Genomic DNA, 20228 nt, shown 5'->3' with positions numbered 1-20228 from the left:
AGAGACACGAAGTGGCAGTCGAGTGAAGCGAGCAGCGGGGAACCCCCAAAAACAGTGTATGATGGCACTCTAACAAAACACACAGCTCAGCCTCTCCCTTGTTCTCTGACCAAAAGGGGCGGAGTCAATTGCCCTCACTGGCTGTCTTCTCCTCACTGGAGAAGGGAGATACAATACAATTAGCGACAGCGTCTCCTCTCATCCTAGTGTCGGACTACTTAGCCAAGAACGTTGATCCACAGGCACACATATGTGATAATATATATAAAACAAAATTTGGAGTTTGACCTTGAATTTATATATTTTAAGCATTTCTGAACATGATCAAACCATGTTTTTAAAGCTGCTTTAATTTCTTTGTCTGTCTTTATGTCAAAATGTGAGCCAGTGGAAGTCACCAAATCAACAATCCAAATGAAGTCTGATTGCATGTGAATAGGTGTGGTTACTGGACATTCAGTATTCAATTTGAGTCATGTTTTGCATATACATTAGTCTGTAGTGTTCTTTCCTTGTTATTGGGGCCTTTCCTTTTCACATCAGCTATTCGATTTTAAACCTGAGGTGTTGCCATTTCAAATTAGGCACTCAATAGCCAAATGATTTTCCTGAGCAGTGGGTAGTTGCGAGGCTCCCATTTTGCTTAGCTTTTAAATTTGTATGGCTGTATTTTGTCAGATGATGATTATGTCAGAGGGTATCACAGTGATCTTTGGAAGGTGCATAAAAATGCATGTTTTGTTAGTCATTAGCAGAAGAGGAACCAAAATTACTAGTTTGGTAAGTTATTGTTTAAGATGGAGAAGTCTGCATGAATACAGGAAAGTTATGGTATGGCTCCACCATAATTTTCATGCCAAAAACTCCACATCTAAACCCAAAATTGCATCTTGAGGGCAGTGAATGCTTTTTTGAGAATTTTTTTAAAGAAAATAATTTTTAGAACTATCATATAAATAAAAAATGCATTTTTTCATAAAAATACTGTGAATAATTCTTTCATGCAGGAGCTCTCAGCAGTAGCACTTAATCAGGTCAGCCAGCTTTAAGGAAATAATGATGGCAGACATCTAAAAATGTTCGCCCACTCACTTCACCCACTCACTTCATTCTCCTTACCTCAGGACTCTCTGTGTTGTGGTTGGCATTCTCCTTTGGTTGGTACCATTATTAGTAAGGCATGAGTAAGCAAGCAGACATGAGCTTGTGCAGAATTGAGATGTTTCTTATATGTCATAGGGTCACCTTGCAGATGCCCTGCTATGCTAAAAGTGCAAACAAAGAATCTGCAAGTTTCTATTTTTAAATCCAGAGTCAGCAACTTTACAATTAAATGACAAGCTACATAATAATTTATATAAACAAGCACAGAAAATATTGATTTAAAGAAACACTGAATGTGCACTGATTCAGTTCATTTCTCCCTGTCTTTCTTTGAGATGAATTTCAAATTGGCATGATGTAATCTTATTAAATTTCCATATAGTATGAGGATTTAAACAGCTTGCAATGGATTGGTTTCCCTATCCATGCTATCAATTCTGTGTAGTTACTACTTGTTTACACACTGTGAGTACCATAGGAGATGGACAAGCATCCTGAAGGAGATAGAGGATGATTCCTTGCCTAGCCAGGATGCCATAATTCATGAAAATGGACTGACAGCTTTTCCAGCCAGGATGGAACAAGAACCTTTATCAGCTGGAAGGCCAATATAATGTCAGAACCGGGGGAGACCCCAATGTTTGGATTGTTTATCCCCCAGGCCACCAGATGGCAGCATCTCCGGGTTAGGATTCCCACACTGAATGTTCGCCGGGCATGCTGGGACCTGTAGTCCAGTGAGGCAACCCTGTTTGTGTTCCATGGGGGCTTCCAGTTGGAGTTTTCAGGATCAGTAATGCCGGAAGTGTTACTGAGTCATAGATAAAAGAAGCCATTCACCCTCATCCAAGCGAGTTGGAGTAGGGAGGCAGAGGATGAAACTTGTTTGGAGGAAGAGAAATAGGATGAAAAAGGAGGGACAAATCTTTACTTTGTGCTGTGCTGTTTTACACAGAGGATTCTAAAAAATGCTGTAAAGGTTCTGTAAAGAACAAAATCACTGTATTGGAAATCATGGCAGTGTTTGTGTTTGTTGTGTCCAGGCTTTGGGGCTCAGTGACACTCATATGTTTCACAACACATGCATTAAAGTCTCCATGTTTGTAATATTGGTTTGAGCAGCACAAAGGTGCTGCAGTTTGCTGTCCTACTTCATGACTTAAAGAACCCCCATTTGATTTTTCCCTTGGTCACTGCCTGTGTGGTGTCTGCATGCTTTCCCTCTGCCTGTAGGGTTTTTTTTCTCCTGGTATTCAGATTTCCTTCTGCATGCTAAAGACATAAATTTAAATGAATCTGTGACTCTAAACTTGTCCTTTATGTGTAAGTGAGAATGTGTGCTCTCTGATAAATGGGTTCACCTTCCCGGACCTTATAGCAAAAGGAGTTAACAGACTCCAGCTATACATAAAGTTATTTAAATCAAATTAATAATACAAATTAAAATTGGAGATGAAAATAAATGAAACAAAAACATCTACAAAAAATAAAATTAGATTATTTGGACTAAAATATAAATAGACCTAAGGGTTTCATTAAATGCATGGATCTTTATGTCAATATACATTACTCATGTATTTTTTGTAGCATTAAGAGGTGCACTATGAATAAAGTTTATCACGTATGTTCACAACTTATCACCTCTAATGGAAAACAGATGGCATCTTGGTGCAATGATTAACACTGCAGTCTCACAGCCCCATAGACCTGAGTTTAATCCCTAATTTACTTTCACTGTATACCTCTGTGTATATATACAGTATGTGACAAATAAAATCTACATCTTAATCTAGTTAATCTCAATTCAGTTCTCTTCAATTCAATTTATTTTTATATAGCACTCAGTTTATTTTTATATAACTTTATAAATGACCATTTACATAATGTATTCACACAAAGACCCAGATTTGTTTAAACAGACAGGGAAACAGTGCATTTCTAAGCTGATTAATATAAATGAAATCTTAGCAATGTATGTCCATTAACATTATTATTGAACTATTGCTGGTTGACAATGTTAAAAAGGCGTCTCTGGAGAAAATAAATCTCTAGGTGGTCATTGGTCATTGAAAGACAAAGTCAGCTACATTCACAGTCCTGGGCTCCTAGAGCAAATGGCTGCCATGCCCCATCTGGGTATTCTACAGTAGACTCAGTGCTGGGCCATCTAACATAATGACAGACCCTTTCCATCCATTGATTCCGATATGCTCAGTTTGTCTCCTTGGTTTTTGTTCAATATTCCAAAGACACTAATTGACAATTGTAAACAGGATCTGAATGAGTGAGTGGGGATTTGTGTTTCTGAGTGTGTCTTGTGACTCTAATGGAGTCCTGACAGGGATTGGTAATTGATTTGTGCTCAGTTTTTGATGCTTGAGGCACTGTAATTAAACTGTACACAAGTGGGCAAGTAACTGCAACTGATATTATATTACACAGACCAGATTCTGTGTAAACAGGCCCAATTTGATTTCCATCCAGTTTTATTTGATTCAATGTGTATTCTCATTGACCAGCGTTTCTCAGCCTTTAAGTATTTGTGACCCAAGTTTTCATAACAGTTTTAATCGCGCCCCCTAACATTTTTTTGAAATGTAGATGCATATTTTATTATACCTACTTAACTTTTATCGACATTTATCTAACTCTGTATTTATTGTTCTAGTATCAGAATGTGGTTTATGTTAATTTGTTTTGGTTTCAACAGATGTTTTTTTTCATATTTTTGATTCTTGTTTACTTTTTTTCACATCTTCGCGCCCCTCCTAGGGGGGCCCTCCCCACAGGGTGAGAACCACTATCATAGACCATTTCTCCCTTTTGTGAGTTTAATTATCACATATTTTAGACACATTTGAGGAAATTTTGGATCTGAACAGAGATACCACCCTTCACAGAGTGGAATAGAAATACAGTGTGCAGTCTGGAATCTTTATAGTGTATATAATCAGCACACTAACAGTAAACAGGCTAAAAAGCTTCACAGAGGTAGAAGAAGGACAGACAAATCGTACTGTTGGCCACATTATTAAGGTATAGGACACCAGCCACTATCAGCATCTAATATGTCACATTAAAACAAGTGAATAATGATGTCAGTTTGAGAGTTATTGCTGACAACTGTGATATAATTTGCAAAAAAAAGTGTAAAATATTCTATCTACTGGTTAGACTTGATTGTCCATCCATCCATTCATTATCCAACCCGCTATACCCTAACTACAGGATCACAGGGGTCTTCTGGAGCTAATCCCAGCCAACACAGGGTACAAGGCAGGAAACAAACCCCAGGCAGGGCGCCAGCCCACCACAGGGCACACACACCCACACACCAAGCATACACTAGGGACAATTCGCCAAAGCACCTAACCTGCATGTCTTTGAACTGTGGGAGGAAACCCGGAGCACCCAGAGGAAACCCCCACAGACATGGGGAGAACATCCAAACTCCATGCAGGGAGGACCTGGGAAGCGAACCTGGGTCTCCTAACTGCGAGGCAGCAGTGCTATGTAGACTTGATTGTATGGAATGTTATTTTCTTCAAATAAAATTGAAAAAAAATATATATGTTCCTGTTAAGTTGGGCTGGTCATTCTCTTCCTGAGAACTGTATTTTTCACTTGAGGTAAACGTTTGTAGTGTGGATACATGAGTAAAGCAAGCTGTCTAGATAGTGAGCACTTTTGCATATGACCTGCCAGCAGTCTTTGTAACCTTAGGACATTTCAATGGCCAGATTTGGGGCCTCATGTATAAATGGTACGTACATACAAAAATGTTGCGTAAGCCCGTTTCTGTGCTCACATCGCGATGTATAAAACCTAAACTTGGTGTAAAGCCATGCACATTTTCCCGCCAGCTAAATGCTTGGCGTACGCAAGTTCTCCGCTCGGTTTTGCAATCTGGTGGTACTCAGCGTCAAAGCAGTGATATTGTTCAAGTGTGGTTTCCCTTTCTATTTTAGATCAGATCCCTGATGCAGCTTTATTATATACACTGAAATTAACCGCATATTGTTTGTTAGTTTAACCCTTTGAGGGCTGAATATCTTTTCCAAAAGACAGTTTCTGAAAAGCGATGGTTTCACACAGAAATCATCATAAAATATCTGTTGCTGCATGTTGTGGCTGCCAGTATGCATGGCTGGGGCAGCAGCAGCAATGATCACGGTCGCAGTGCATTGCAATCTGGTTTCTACTTCTTCTTATTGTTAAGTGGCAGTCCTACCTGGTGAACATTGTCAGTACCACAATTAACTGGGGACCAATCAGCTGAAGCTGGAACCTCACATTCGTTTTCGATCACTTGTATCAAAATCGAAGTCTGACAAGTCATAATCCAGTTCAGAGAGAATAGGCAAAACGTCGCCCGTGGAGTATTTTGCATTACGCATTTGCTTTGATCTCTCGCCAGATGTCAGTCCCATTTTTGCTGTTGTTTGTGCCTTGCTATTCATGCAAGCCCAGGAAATCTCGGTCAAACGAATGAATCTAACTTTCCTTTTAGCAATGAGAGTTCAACTAAAACATAATAGTTGGTTTTGTTACAGTTGACAGCCGATTACCATTGTCAACTCCTCCTTTTGACAAAAGTCGACATCAGCCCTGAAAGAGTTAAGGCATCTGATTGTAATTGACCTGTAACAATATAATGGCCAAACTATTCTAAATACCATAGCTGCTTTAGCGTTGTTCCTCTCAATGTACCACTCGGAGTATTTATATCAGTGTATCTGAGTGTGGAATCACAGCTCTACAGCAACTGATTGGAAAGAGAATTATCAGTATACAGCATCAAGCACACACTGCCTTAGCCATGCACTATCTGAACTGCTCTCATACGACAAACACTTCAGAGCTTTTCCTGTAGGAACATCACAGTTCAAAAACAGTTTCATCACAAGAACTATAAACGCACTCAATCAGTCCATCAAGTGCTCCTTGTAGAACTGTTTGTACTTATAAGTACAATTACCTCACTGTAAACTTGCGATACCATTATAATATTGCACAACCTGAGCCACTTTATAAAGCTTGTATTTACATATGATGACAATATCATTAAGATGAAATGCAGCAAAATATGTTTATTACATTATACAAGTAAAATGTTAACATCATTTAAATAATCTATACTGTTAATAATTGAACACGTGAGGACACAGTGTTGCAGCGCTAGTGAGGAACTGGCGCCCCATTCACGGACTGTTCCTGCCTCGTGCTGTATTCTTGCTGGGGCTGGCACGACACTGGAAGGATAGATGGATACAATAATTAAATATGTACTACGAAGATATTTCAATGTTCTTTAAAAGTTTTGAAAAATTGGCAATCTAAGCTTACAAGTGGCTTAACATCTATTACAGAGCTGATTGTGTGGTGATTGGGTATTTGGAGAAAAAAAACAAAGGATAGGAATTGGGGGTTAGTACGTTTGAAAGCGACAGTACTGCTGCAATAAATTATTTCATCAAAGGTTGCACAAGCACGCAGCAAGCATCTTGCGGGAGGCTGGAATAATCTCTGGATGGGGCACCAGCTCGTCACTATCACTGCGACACCATGTTCCCATGTTTAATACATGCTTAAATTCCCATCATGAGAATAATATCAAGTATACATCTCAGTATTTAAATTATTCAGAGAACTGTAATATCACGAATGTAATGGATTCTGTGTCCTGTCGGAGGAAAAGAGAGCTGGTTTAAGAAGCACGTAGTGAATTACACACATAGAGCACATAGAAGATCAAATACAAAACAAAGCATTTAATGTGCTACTTTAGTTACGATGGGATTTGAGAAATTAGCAAATTAAACAATTTTAAGATGAAGTTTATGATGTTCTACTTTAATGACAAAATAAACTACGAGATTAAAGTTGACATTTCAAGCTTTTTTCCAAACTGTGTCCCTATTTTTTTTTTCTTTTCTCTATACCCTAATAAGCTTTCATATGACACTCAGACGGTGGGCTACAACTCACCTTTTCATGGCAACTTTGATATCTGACAACTTCTTTTTTACTTCTGGTTCTTACTGCCCCAAGTGCCCCTTATATTTCCACATTCACATATGGATGACCTCTCCTGCTGCCACTGCAACTAGCTGTCTGTAGGACTTAATCCTGTCTTGTGCCCCCTCCTGCTGTACTTGCCATGATAACCTCTTGCCAGCTGGGCACTCCTTACAATATGATCTACTGGTATTTACAAGAATTTTCTCATGAGGCCAAAATATTGTTTTATGACTACTCTAAATTTTCCTGTCTGGGTAAGTGTATATAAATGACCTTCAATGGAGTAGCATTCCTTTTAGGATGTGCTTTTGCCTTGTGCCCAATGTATGTCCCTGCTACTTATGTTATTTGCTACTTTGAACTGGTAATGACAGTAAAATCATCTCAGCAGGTTCAGGTGTTCAGAATAACCCTCTAAACCAGCACCATGGACAGCTCCAGGTTTTCACAGTGTACTAACAAAAAGCATCTCAGATGTAGACTAGATATATTTATATGTTACAAGATGCTTTATGTAAGGGCTGGATGTAGTGTTACAGAAATGTAAACTTCAAAGACATTGAATATTTCAAGGATAAAAAAATCATTTGAGATTAGAAAGACATCATCAATTCTTTTTCTAAGCATCATTTGTGAAGCTTAAACAGCATCCATAATGTACAGTACACATGTACAAGTGAGATTTTAGTCACATGACCAAATAAATATGTCAGTTTTACATGCATAAATTGAAACAGGTTGTTTTCAATTTCTTTAAAAGCTGCAGGATTAGAAGACCTATAAGCTTGAGGGCTGGGTTGGTAGGTTCTTAACTAGAATGCTGCTGATGCTCTCTCTCTCTCTCTCTCTCTCTCTTTCTCGCTCTCTTTCTCTCTCTCTCTCTCTCCATCTCTTTCTCTCTCTCTCTCTCTCTATTTCCCAGTCTCTTTGCTTTCTGACCACTCACTTGGGATTATAGCTTGCTTGCTATTTTTAATCTCAGTTGGTAAATTGCATTGCAAACTGTGAAATTGTTGTACGACTCAATAGGCTCATTTTACAGTACATTTTAATAAACTTCTTGGACCCAAAGATAGAAAAATGAAGGACTAGGATTTCAGTTCACAGAATTCTTTCATGTTAATGTTACCGAGAGGGTGCCCTGTTCTGTGTTGTATTGCACTGCATTTTTTTTTGGCAAGCTTAAATTCAAAGTTTTGTATTTTTAGATTTGGACAGGTGGGTCATCTTGTGCTCAGCTCAACTTGTAGGCGGTCGGGCAGGTTCAGATGTGATTTTTTGTTATTCCTACACTATAGTATATTTACTTCATGCTGTCATTTACAAAGGAGTAATGGCCCAAGTAGCCCTTGTCTTGTGGAAGGTTTGTAACATTTCTCTGCACCTACTTGTTTTAGCTTGAATTCTTTTCAGTTGATCATTTTAAAGAGAAAAACAAAGACAGCATATTTGGTACTTGCTTACATCCATACTATGCATTCATCTCTTTAGTAACCCCACTTTCTCAAAAATAATTATATTAATAATAATTACCACCATTCTCATTAGCATAATGGACAGGAAAATTTTTTGGAAGTGATGTGATCAAACTATGTTTAGTTTTCACATGTAAAATAAAAAAACAAAGTTTATATTAAAAGCATAAATATATTGTGTGTTGATTTTACAATTTTTCTGTTATGTATTACCCAAAAATATGAGTGTTATAAAAATGAAAACTAACGATTCAGCTGCTGTCAAGTATTGGATGCCTGATACTGTTAGTGCATATTTTTCGTACGCCTGGAGGTTAATGCTGATTTGAGTCAAATATGAAGCATAAATCTGAGCACAGGATTTCTTGAAGTAATGTGTCTGGGTTCATAACTGGTATGTATTTAATTGGTTATGTGAAATCAATTCATGTAATCTCTATTAAAAAATCCCTCTGAAGAAATTATTACTAGGATTCTGGTGAAGAGCGCCTGTGTTGAGACTACTGTTATTTCCCAGGCACTGCTTAGAGTTTCAAATATTTGTCTTTAGGCTGCAGAACAGCAAACGTGTTTAAATAACACGAAGCTCTAGAAGGATCAATTGCATTCAGCAACTGATATACATAGTTGAGCCATGAAACACTGAAAATTGTGCAAAAGTAACTTGTTTTGTTTGTGCCACACGAGGTTGCCTGATACAATAAGCGTTTAAGTGATCCTTTGAAAATCTGTTTTTTTCCTTGGTGTATTTTTCCGATTTACCTTAATCATCTTTTTCGGGATACTTTGCCGACCTCCCCGGTAACAATTGTCTTCTATTTCCACTTTAAGCACCTTAAAATTCCTTTTTTTTTTTTTTGCGAGTTTCAATTTGCCTGACCCCCATCTCCGTCCCTTGCGATAGACTAACGTGTTGTTTGTGTTTTCAGCCTGCTCGATTTGGTATCGTTAGCCGCTGTCTTCTCTTTTTGATTCCCCTGTCTGCTTTATCAGAATTTTCATGCCGGGCTTTTTTTTTACTCTTTGATCTCCCTGCTCATTCGTCTTCTACCCAAGCTTTCCACTCTCCTCTGTGCCAATCATTGCCCCTTACGTTCTCTCGTTCCCCTGTTTCTGCCCCATCCGACCCGCCTTGTAACCGATTACCAGTGATGATCGTGTCGTTAGGCGCTCAGCAGCTGACTGACCTACTTTCGCGAAGCATTTCTGTGGCTCTCAGTGAGATTGTCTACTACAGCGAGGACAGTCGATCCATATGGAGATATAAGCGAAATCCTCAAAATGCACAAGGGGAATAAAGCCGGATACTGAACAACCCAATCTGCGGTATTACTACTTTCATTATTACTATGATTACTATATTAGCCCGCGACCAAATCATCTAAACCGAGTCATCAGCGACCGAAGCAGTTTATCAGTTTATGACACTGGGAGAAGAAACGTTGGCTTGAACATCAGGCAGAAAGCTGCGGGCTGTCATATATGCAGTGCCTCACTCACAGTAAGTGTCCCGCTTCTTACAGCTCCTGATCAGAAGGGGCGATCTGCCAGCGGCGGTCACTTCGGAGGTCTGTCACTGACTTTAATTGTGGAACACGGAATTTGTTATCTGTGCATTACAGTTATATGTAATGTCTGTTGCAGTCAAATTAATAAGATGTATTACATTTTGCGTTAATTAATTGTTTATCTTATTGGAGATTATTTTTGCTGTTGCTTGTATTAAGAATCATATACTTGGCTAAATTAGCAGTTTTTAGAGCTGATTATACTGTATTATGTACTGTGGGTTTGATAGGATTCAGGCTGAAGTCTCTGGATGTGATCAGCTTTGATGTGTTGATATACGATTCTTAATAAAATATACTATATTGTTCTTGTGAATCAAAATAATCACATTTTTTTTCTGGTTGTAAGTTGTAACTAAAATTCTTAGAAAAATGCTTCAGTACGATATGCTGTATATATTTACAGTATATATTTGCTTAGCACACATATATAGCAGAACATTCACACACCTATACTGTATAAACACATATTGTATAAACTACAGATAGAGACATACTGCACATATACTGTATGCATATGTATATTGTGCATGTACTTAAATATATTGTACGTATATATTTACACGTACATATACTGTACACTTTATAATTAGTTTATGTATATATGCATATATATTATTTATAGGCAGAAGCAGAAGTGTTACACAATGAACACTATCCCAAATGTGCAATTAAAATAATTTAACCTTCTGAAAACTTTCTCAAAATGCTGCGTATCATATATTCTTTTCTTCAAAAGCAGTGTGTGTTAAAATTTTAAAATGTGTTTCCCAACGGCATTTTTTTGCATTTGTTGTAATGTGAAAGATAATTTTCTTCTTTGCTGTTCCCATAATCTTGTTACTTTTTCCTCATTTGTCCTCACTTGGATCATTTTCAGCAGTGCAGATATTTGAATGAGACAGTGAGAGAGTCTCTGTAGTGTAATTTTGTATGCAAAGGCAGCCTACTTATTGAATGGAGCAAACTTCTGCGTCCTTTGCTTCAATTTAAAACTGCGCCTAGACAACTGGAGATCAGTCCTGATCGGATATTAACTGTGGGCCAGTTTTAAACGGGAGAGTCTCAATCAGCGTAGAATAGGAGTATTCCAGCTTCACATCAGTTTAGGAGATAGTAGCTTTAATATTGGTTGAACTGTATACAGAAGTATGATAAGATATAAGTATCAATTTAATTATTTAAGATAAGGCACATAAACAAATCTTTACACCAGTTGAAAATCATCTTAACAGTATTGCAGTGGTAAGTCTAAAGGCTTTGATCTTTAGTCATTCAAGAGACATGCAATGATTCCTTTCATTTACTGCTCCTTATTAGTTGATCCATTTATTTCCTCTGCCCACTTACCCCGTACAGTGTGGTGGGCAGCCAGAGCCTTGTCCCTTCATCAAGATTAAAGCAGACCATTGATGGGATGCCAGCGATCAATATCTCTTAAACACATAATATTTTCAAACCGGTTTCATCTGATTCAGAGCCGTTGGGGGGGAAAAAGGCAGAAAAAAGGCCCTGGACAGAGTAGAAGTCCTCACAGGGCCCATGCTCACACACTCACTGGCCCACACTTGTACTCACACAGGGTTAATCATGAAATTGCTATTTAAATAACCAGCATGTCTTTGGGAATTTGAGCAGAAAAACTTTAGCAGACATGGAGACAACATGCAAACTCCACATGAACAGTGAGTGCACACGGGATCAGAACCCATTTATCCTTTGCAAATTTTCACATTTTTATTGAGTCCATAATCTGAATTATTTAATTGTAGTTTATTGCCATAAACAGCATAATACTGAATATATCCACTCGAAAAAAATTATACATAGAAGTCAGTTAATTAACTAATTCCTTAAGTTTCCTCAAGTTGTGTGTGAATTTTGATTAACAGCCATTTTCAGTTCTTGACACTTACTTGTGAAACAAATGATCTGTGGACTTTAACTTTTAAAGTCACTTTGTTCTGTTTTATATCTTTATTCTGCTCCATTATGAACCATTTCAGATCTTTCTGGTCTAATGAAGAAACCCCCTAGATTTCTCAGTATCTTTTGACTGAATTTGACCTTTTAAGTTTTTAAGTCTTCCAAGTCCTACACAAACATGCATTCCCATAACATTATGCTACCTGCCACCAACCTGATTCAAGATGGGAATATGTGGTGTAAGGACAAAGTGTGCTGTTACACTTCTGTCAAGTCTAGTGTTTGTCACTTCTGCCACTTAATGTCAAAGTCTCCCACAAGTCAAATTTACTTGAAAAGTGAATGAAGATTTTTCAGACCTTATAAAAACCAGTGCATAAAGCATCTGGATTATCATCATGATCATAGTTGGTCTCATCAGAGAAATGGAAGACTGCAATTAGCTAAGAAGCAACCATACATTTCTTTGTTTCCTCTCTGACTAATCACCTGTATTATTTTTTTCGATGGCACAGATTAACTTTACTGTTTTTGGAAGAATTGTCAATACCTTGGACATCTTCTTCTACTTTTGCTTACTCTCACTCATTATCAGGAACCTCGAGCTCCTACATATCTTGATTTGGTGCATTTGGCAATTTGGTGCATGTTGAACTGGAGATGGATCTCAAATTTGTATAACACTCAGACTTTTGTGCCAGTTAGGATCATTTTTCCACTCTGAGACGCTTAATAAATACAGGCCTTGGTGACCTTCTTTGGCACCTTCTTCTGTTGGGACATCCAGTCCTTTTTCAGAAAGAGAGAACATGATTTGAGAAGCCCGAAAAGTTCCTCATCCTTTCCCTGAGGGATCTCCTAGGCTCCTGACTTGGACTTTGTGTAAGGGCTGAGCAAACTGTAAATGAATTTCCTGCTTAAATTATATTATAATATTCTAATTAACTCTGGTAATCTCAAGCAGTTTTCTTCATAAGGAGAAAACAGGAGAATTTCTGGGACTTCTCCTCCTAATTAATGTTAAGATGTATCAATTAAACATATGTTCACAAAACCTCTGTTTGTAATAGTAAATGCCCACAAAAACAATATGCTGTATATGTTGGATACACTACAGATTTATGATATACGTAAACCAGGATACTCTTGTGTACATTAGAAAAACAACAGAACTTGAAGGACCTAAATTAATTTAGAGAAGTATTTTTGTTCTTTTTCAGGACTCCTCATAAGAATAGTCAACATCTTGGGAAAGATCTGAACATAGTGATCAGCATGTAACCTTACATTAAATCCAAAATGTTATTCGCTATTATAAGTCATAGTGAATTAAAACATTCAAAAAGTAAGACTTGTGAAATAAAAGTGACAATAACTCTAATACTGAGTAAAAGTAAGAAAATCTAACAAAACATATTAGCAAATATGCCAGTGGACTCCTGACAGTTAATCATTTATGCACACTGTAGATATTTTATTGTTATTAATATTATAATACGACATTCTCATTCCGGCTTAATCCGAGGAACTGGAGCTTATCAATGTGCATCAGGATCAATTCAGGAACCAACCTGAACAGAGCACCATTCTGTCACAGGGTCTACACTCACACAGAGCCAAATAACCTAACCTTCATGTCACTAACAATGTCCATCCATCCTTTATCCAACCTGCTATATCCTAACTACAGGGTCACGGGGGTCTGCTGGAGCAAATCCCAGCCAACACAGGGTGCAAGGCAAGAAACAAACTCCAGGCAGGGCGCCAGCCCACCGTAGGTCACTGACAATGTGTGAGTGAAAATGGACAACCTGGACTGGAGGAAAAATCATGCAGACGATGGGGGTCATGTAAAGACTCTAGTGACTTTGACTAACCAGGTTTAGGATCTAAGCCATCCCTGAGGATCCTTAAGAGACAGCAGCACTAACCATTGTGCCACCTTGTTTATTATTATTCTCTTTCTATTATTAATTGCTCTTTTTTATTTTACTTTTGTGTATGTTTACTTCACAGACCTAGCTAAACATGTTGACCTTTTACCTTTTTCTACTTAAAGAAACATAAAATGGTTATTGCATTTAGACTGGGCATGTAATGAATGGTTTCTCTTTGCTTTGGTCAAAGACAGCTATTCTCTTTGTATATTTTGTAATGAATTATATGAGACCATTTTTATTTTGAAACTCTCTGTGTGTGAGCCATAATGTATGTAGTTCTGCTAATGTGTGATACAGTGACACTGGGCCTCCTTGTGTTCTCAATGCCAGCTGTGTTATTGAGCATACTGATACTGTAATAGTAACTCTTCTGTTTTTAAAACATTGTCATACCAAGGACATTACACATTTGACTGTAACTTTAATTAAAGGGTTTACTAGGTTATTTTGATGCAGACTAATAATTAGTAACAACTGCGTCAAAAGCTATCAAAAGCTTTTAAACATTTACAAAACAGAGTTTTTAATTTATGAGACATGGACCCATATTTCTGGCATTTGGTGCATTCATTTAGAAATTGTAGCTACGTGGAAGAGGATATCCTAAAATGGATGCCTATTACTTAGTTAACACACGCTTTTCTGTTCTGTTTTCACCAGTACTTTAGTAAAATTTACAATAATTCATGATAGATAGATAGATAGATAGATAGATAGATAGATAGATAGATAGATAGATAGATAGATAGATAGATAGATAGATAATGTCACCAAATCTGACAGACACAGGTGCAAATGCTGGAATACCTGCCTGGTAATCCCTGATAATTTTGAGAACAAAAAAGAAAATAAAGTTACTATCAAACAGAATAGTAGTTACCACTATGTTCTCTTGCATTTCACAAATGAGCTGGAGCAGAGGAGTTCCATCTCTCTCTCAAGTAGGTTCTACTATGAACACCCATTTTTTTCACAGTCCGAATAAACAGGAATGCATGAGGCTTCTGGAAAGCTTCAGAGTATAGTCACCTCTTTGCACTTGCCCTATGAAACTGTGGAGGAAAAGGAACAGGTAGTTAGTGACAGTGCCCCCCTCTCATTCCAGGGTAGTATTGCATACTTCAGCAGATCCTTGAAGATGCCTCCTATGTGTATGTGTGTAAGATAGATAGATAGATAGATAGATAGATAGATAGATAGATAGATAGATCTTTAGTATTTAGTAAATATGGAAGCCGATATTCATAGACAGATAGATAAATAATACTTTAGTAGACAGAGAGAGGAGGTTGGGAGCATGCAGTGATTACAGCACATTGCTGCACCCACCACTTGATGAACCATCTGGACTGGGACCTGAGTACAGCGGGTGACACCTCAACACCACACTGAAACAGTGTGAGGTTTTTACATCTAACTGAAGTGCCAATCCTGCCACCAACCTCTAAGTGTTCCCTGTAAATCAGAGGACCTGCTTGCAGGACTAAATGCAGATTAATGTCATACCCAGGACGAAGCAAGTGCAGGTTAAGGGCTTTGCTCAGGGGCTCAAGAGTCACTTCTGGTGTTTACAGGATTCAACCTGGCAACTTTCTGATTGCCGGCGCAGATCCCTAGCCTTACAGCCATGACTCTGACACTTTAAAAATAACTTTATGGAGATTTCAAATGTGAAGCTAGAATTTAAATGAAAATCAATTTCAATGTATTAATCTGTTTGTCCAAAGTGATCTAATAAATTAATGATACAGCTAAAAGTGAAAAGTAATGAAGCTCAAATCATTTTATTGCTTTCAAAGCTTAACATTTTATAAAGCCAGCTTCAGAGAGCGCATTCTTTTTTGCAATAGGAAGAACTCATAAACTGTAACATGTAATTCAATTGCAGTGAATTGATTAATATATCAGTTTTATTTTCATTTCACAATACACTTTTTGTTCTCTTTTTTGCATTTTTGACTTTGTTAAAAGGTGTGCAGTTTAGTTTTTAGCAGTGCATAATATTTCAGTGTAATTGACATAAATGAAATCCAGTGGTGTGGTGGTGGCACAGTTACATTTTGGTTCTGTTCCAAGCTTGATTGCTGTTTATCTGGTATTTGCACTTTCTGCTCGTGCCACACTAGCATCTGTAAATTGAAAAATTGAATAACTGTCACTTTGTGTGTGTGTGTGTATGTGTGTGTTCCTGACTTGGGACAAATGCTGCTGAGTTTTAGTAATGGATTAGTGGGTTCAGGAAAAGGATGGGTGTGTGGGTGTATATCTTTAATTTGAAAGTTAAATTGAAAATATGCTCATGTATTTAAATTTCACTTTAAAATTCTAAAAAGTTAAAGCAAAATTACATATTTTTAAAATATAATATATCATGATGTATGTTACAGCCATATCTTTACAAATGTATAATTCTTTTTCTTCTAAGTTATTTTTAACATGGGTATCCTTAATTTCTGTATGGTCATTTGCTGGCACATTCTAAAAGGTTGAACTATTAAATTGTTATTAAGTATTAAAGTTTGGAGAAAAAACTTTCATAACCAATTAAAATGTTTTTAAGTCAGGGTCACATTCTTTTGGAAGATTTAGTGAATGATGGGTAGCTAAATTGTACTGAAGCAGACCCTGGTTTACCAAATTATTAACACTTTTTATAATTAGAGGGAATTTTTAAAAAGTATTGACAAGACACTCCTTATACTGGGATTGAGGGCATGGGGCAGTGGAGCACAATGAAACCCTTTCCTTAGTTTAATATTAAGATCTCATAAACCACTGTAGTGAATAAATAAAGACATGACCGTGACCATGAACAAATCCTTTAAAAACAAGAAGAAGGTTAATCAGAATGCCAAATGACAAAAGCACTACATCAAGTAGAGGAATGGCTGGCAAGCAAAAATGCAAGCTTTTTCGAGGTGAACACAGTGTGTTTACAGTGGCACTACAGTTATGGCAAAACTTTAAATGGAAAATAATTCTAATGTTCCCACAGCCATGTTTGTCTATTCCTGATTAATCCATCAGTTTGTAGCTTGGCCCTGACCTATGCCAGTCTGCAGACATTCTGTGCATCACACTTGTGTCATATTGTTGTTCAGAGGGGTCTGTCGTACATGTACTGTATCTAACTCATCTGTTTACAACCTGTTGCTGAAGATGGGTGGTCCAATGATCCTGTAGTAAGCTCTACTATCTCTCAGCACCAGGGATCTGTGTTCAGTTTCATTCCTGGTCACTGCCAAGTGGAATTTGTGTGTTCTGCAGATGGCCATATGAGTTGTCTCCAGGCACCTGAGCTTCCTCCAACATCTAAAGGTGGTTGTGTTGACCACATTTTTAAGTTAAAATGATCCTTCTCTGCATTGGTGTGTGTGTGAGACTTATGATGGACATTGGAATAGACCCTAGGTTTAGCTCCTTGTCTCCATGTAATGGAACAAATCAGTTCAGAAAATGGATGGATGCCTATCAGCTGTCTTCTTTTTCATAGGATAGAGAGCAGACACAGAGTTTATTTCAGTCCAGTGGAGGTTCACCCAGTTGATTTAATGTTCATATCACTATCACATCACAGCTCCAAGTCTCCTGAGGTTCAAATGCTGTGCCTGGGCACTATAGGTGCGGAATTGCAACATTGACTTGGTTAGTTTGTCCTCCAGAAGTTTGGGTTTTCCTTCCCTGTTTTCAAAGATGTGGGTGTTGAGTTAGGTGAGAACTCTACATTTGTCCTGTTTGAAAGAGTGAATGTGGGAGAGTACAAGAGTGTGCCATGAGGTGGTCTGGCTACCCTTGCACTGAGGACTGTTCAAAAAGCATCTGCAGCCCATGGCCTGGTTTAAATAACTGATGGATGATTCTTTAAAAACGTACTTCTACTTATAAGATACTGTAATCGTGTTATGCAGTTTTCTAAATAAAGCAATAAAATTAAAAAGTGCATACATCTCACACAAAAAGTACAATGTGAACACAAAGCAAATGTAGAAATTCACTGAAGACCCTGTCGTCTCTGCACCCTGAATAAGTAATGTTTCCTTGGGGTGCATTGATTCTTATTCAGTTCATTTATATTACAAATACTATATAGCTGCCTGTGCCTATAAGAAGTTTTCATGCCATTAGACATTTTCACATTATATTGTTATACAACATTGAATCACAGTGGATTTAATTTGGCAAAAGAAAAAAAACTCTTTAATGTCAAAATGAAAACAGATCTCCGCAAAGTGATCTAAATTAATTACAAACATAAAACACAAAATTATTACTTGCATAAGTGTTCTCGTCCCTTAATTTGACACCAATATCATCTCTCGTGCAGCCAATTGGTTTTAAAAGTCACATAATTAGTCCAATGGACATCACCTGACTGGGGTTTCAATTGATTGTTCTATAAATGAAGTTGTAACTAGAAAGTCCAACTTGTGGTGAGTCAGTATGGTTGACTAATCTACACAATGAAGACAAAAGAGCACTCCAAACAAGTCCATCAAAAAGTGGGTGAATAGCACAAGTCAAGGGATGGAGACAAGGAAATATCCAAGTCAATGAATATCCCTTGACCCCCAGTTAAATCAGTCATTAAGAAATGGGCAGTGTGGCACAGGTGCCTAGTGCAGGCTGCCTACAAAAACTGATTGCGCAAGACAAATAGGGAGGCCATGAGAGGCCTGCGACAACTCCGAAGGAGTCGTAAGCTACAGTGGCTGAGATTGGAGAGACTTGGCAGACAATTGCTCCCCAGGTGCATCACTAGTCACAGCTTTATGAAAGAATGGCAAAGAGAAAGAAACACATCCCAGCAGAGAGTTTGTCGCAAGGCCATGGGACAACCCGAAGTCAGCTGGAAGGAATTTCAATGGTCTAATCACAGCAAAGGTGATATTTTTGGCTATCAAACTAAACACCATATTTGGCATAAGCTCAACACTGCACATTATCAAAAACACATGATTCCCACTGTGAAGCATGATTGTGGCTGCATTGTGCCATGGGCGCAAGAAGGCTTGTGAGGGTTAAATGAATGCAACAAAATATAGGAAATCCTGGAAGAAAACCTGTTGCAGTCTGCAAGAAACCTGCACTTTGACTGGAGATTTATTGTACAACAGAACAACAACCCCAATCATAAAGCCAAAGCTTTGCAGAATGATTTTAAAACAAAAGTGTTCATACCTTGAATTGGCCAAGTCAGAGTCCAAATCTTAATCCACTAAAGAATTTGTGACTGCACTTGAAAAAGGCTGTTCACTCACGATTTCCTTCAAGCTAACAGTGCATGAGCAGTTTTGCAAAGATGAATAGGGAAAAATCACAATATTTAGGTGTGCAACGCTGATAGAGACCTTTGCACACAAACTCATAACTATCATGGCTGCCAAAGGTGCATCTACTAAATGCCTACTTACTTATGCAATCACTTATTTTGTGCTTTACGCTTGTAATTAATGCAGGGATCTGTTGTCACGTTGACATTAACGGATATTTTTCTGCTTATCAATGTCAAATAAGCCAAGTCAAATCTTCTGTGATTTATTGTTGTATAACAACAAAATCTGAAAACTTTCAAGGGGATGCCACTGTACATCATGGCCAAGATAAATGACATCACACACACATAAACTGACATAAACAGATACAGTTTTCATGGCATGGAAACCAATCATTTTCTTTCTCTTCATCTGAAACAAGCTGTTGTGGCCAGAGTTGCAGAGTTATTCTCCTACTTCACTTCATCATGGTCAGTGGTGGCTGGTCACCTGGCAGTAAAGGATTAATGGAAATGCTGAGGATATTTATGGAGAGGGGAGAGAATATACATGAAGGGTGTTTTGATTTTTTATGGCATGCTGTCATTGGGACAATTTAGTGGATAAAGTTGTTAAAATAATCTTTATTTTATATAGCTTCCTCAACCTTGGAGTTCAAAATGGCTGAATTAAACTGTTGTTAATTAATATGGTGATGACAAGTGTTGCAAGGGCCTTTATCTTTTCATGTGATAAATGGTAGATTATGGTTTCAAGGTCTGTGTAGTGTCTGCAAGAATGAGATAACAAACAAATATGGGAGGACCTCTGAACCACTGGTTCTCCAGATCGAGAGGGGTCATTTGAAGTAGTCTGGGAATGTTGATAGGATGCTGTCTGGGTGCCTCTTACAGAAGGTCTACCTGACATGACCCACTGTGT

Source organism: Polypterus senegalus, chromosome 10 (genome assembly GCF_016835505.1).
Source record: "Polypterus senegalus isolate Bchr_013 chromosome 10, ASM1683550v1, whole genome shotgun sequence".
Taxonomy (NCBI): Eukaryota; Metazoa; Chordata; class Cladistia; order Polypteriformes; family Polypteridae; genus Polypterus; species Polypterus senegalus.
The sequence above is the reverse complement of the archived record's forward strand: the minus strand, read 5'-3'. Positions refer to the sequence as shown.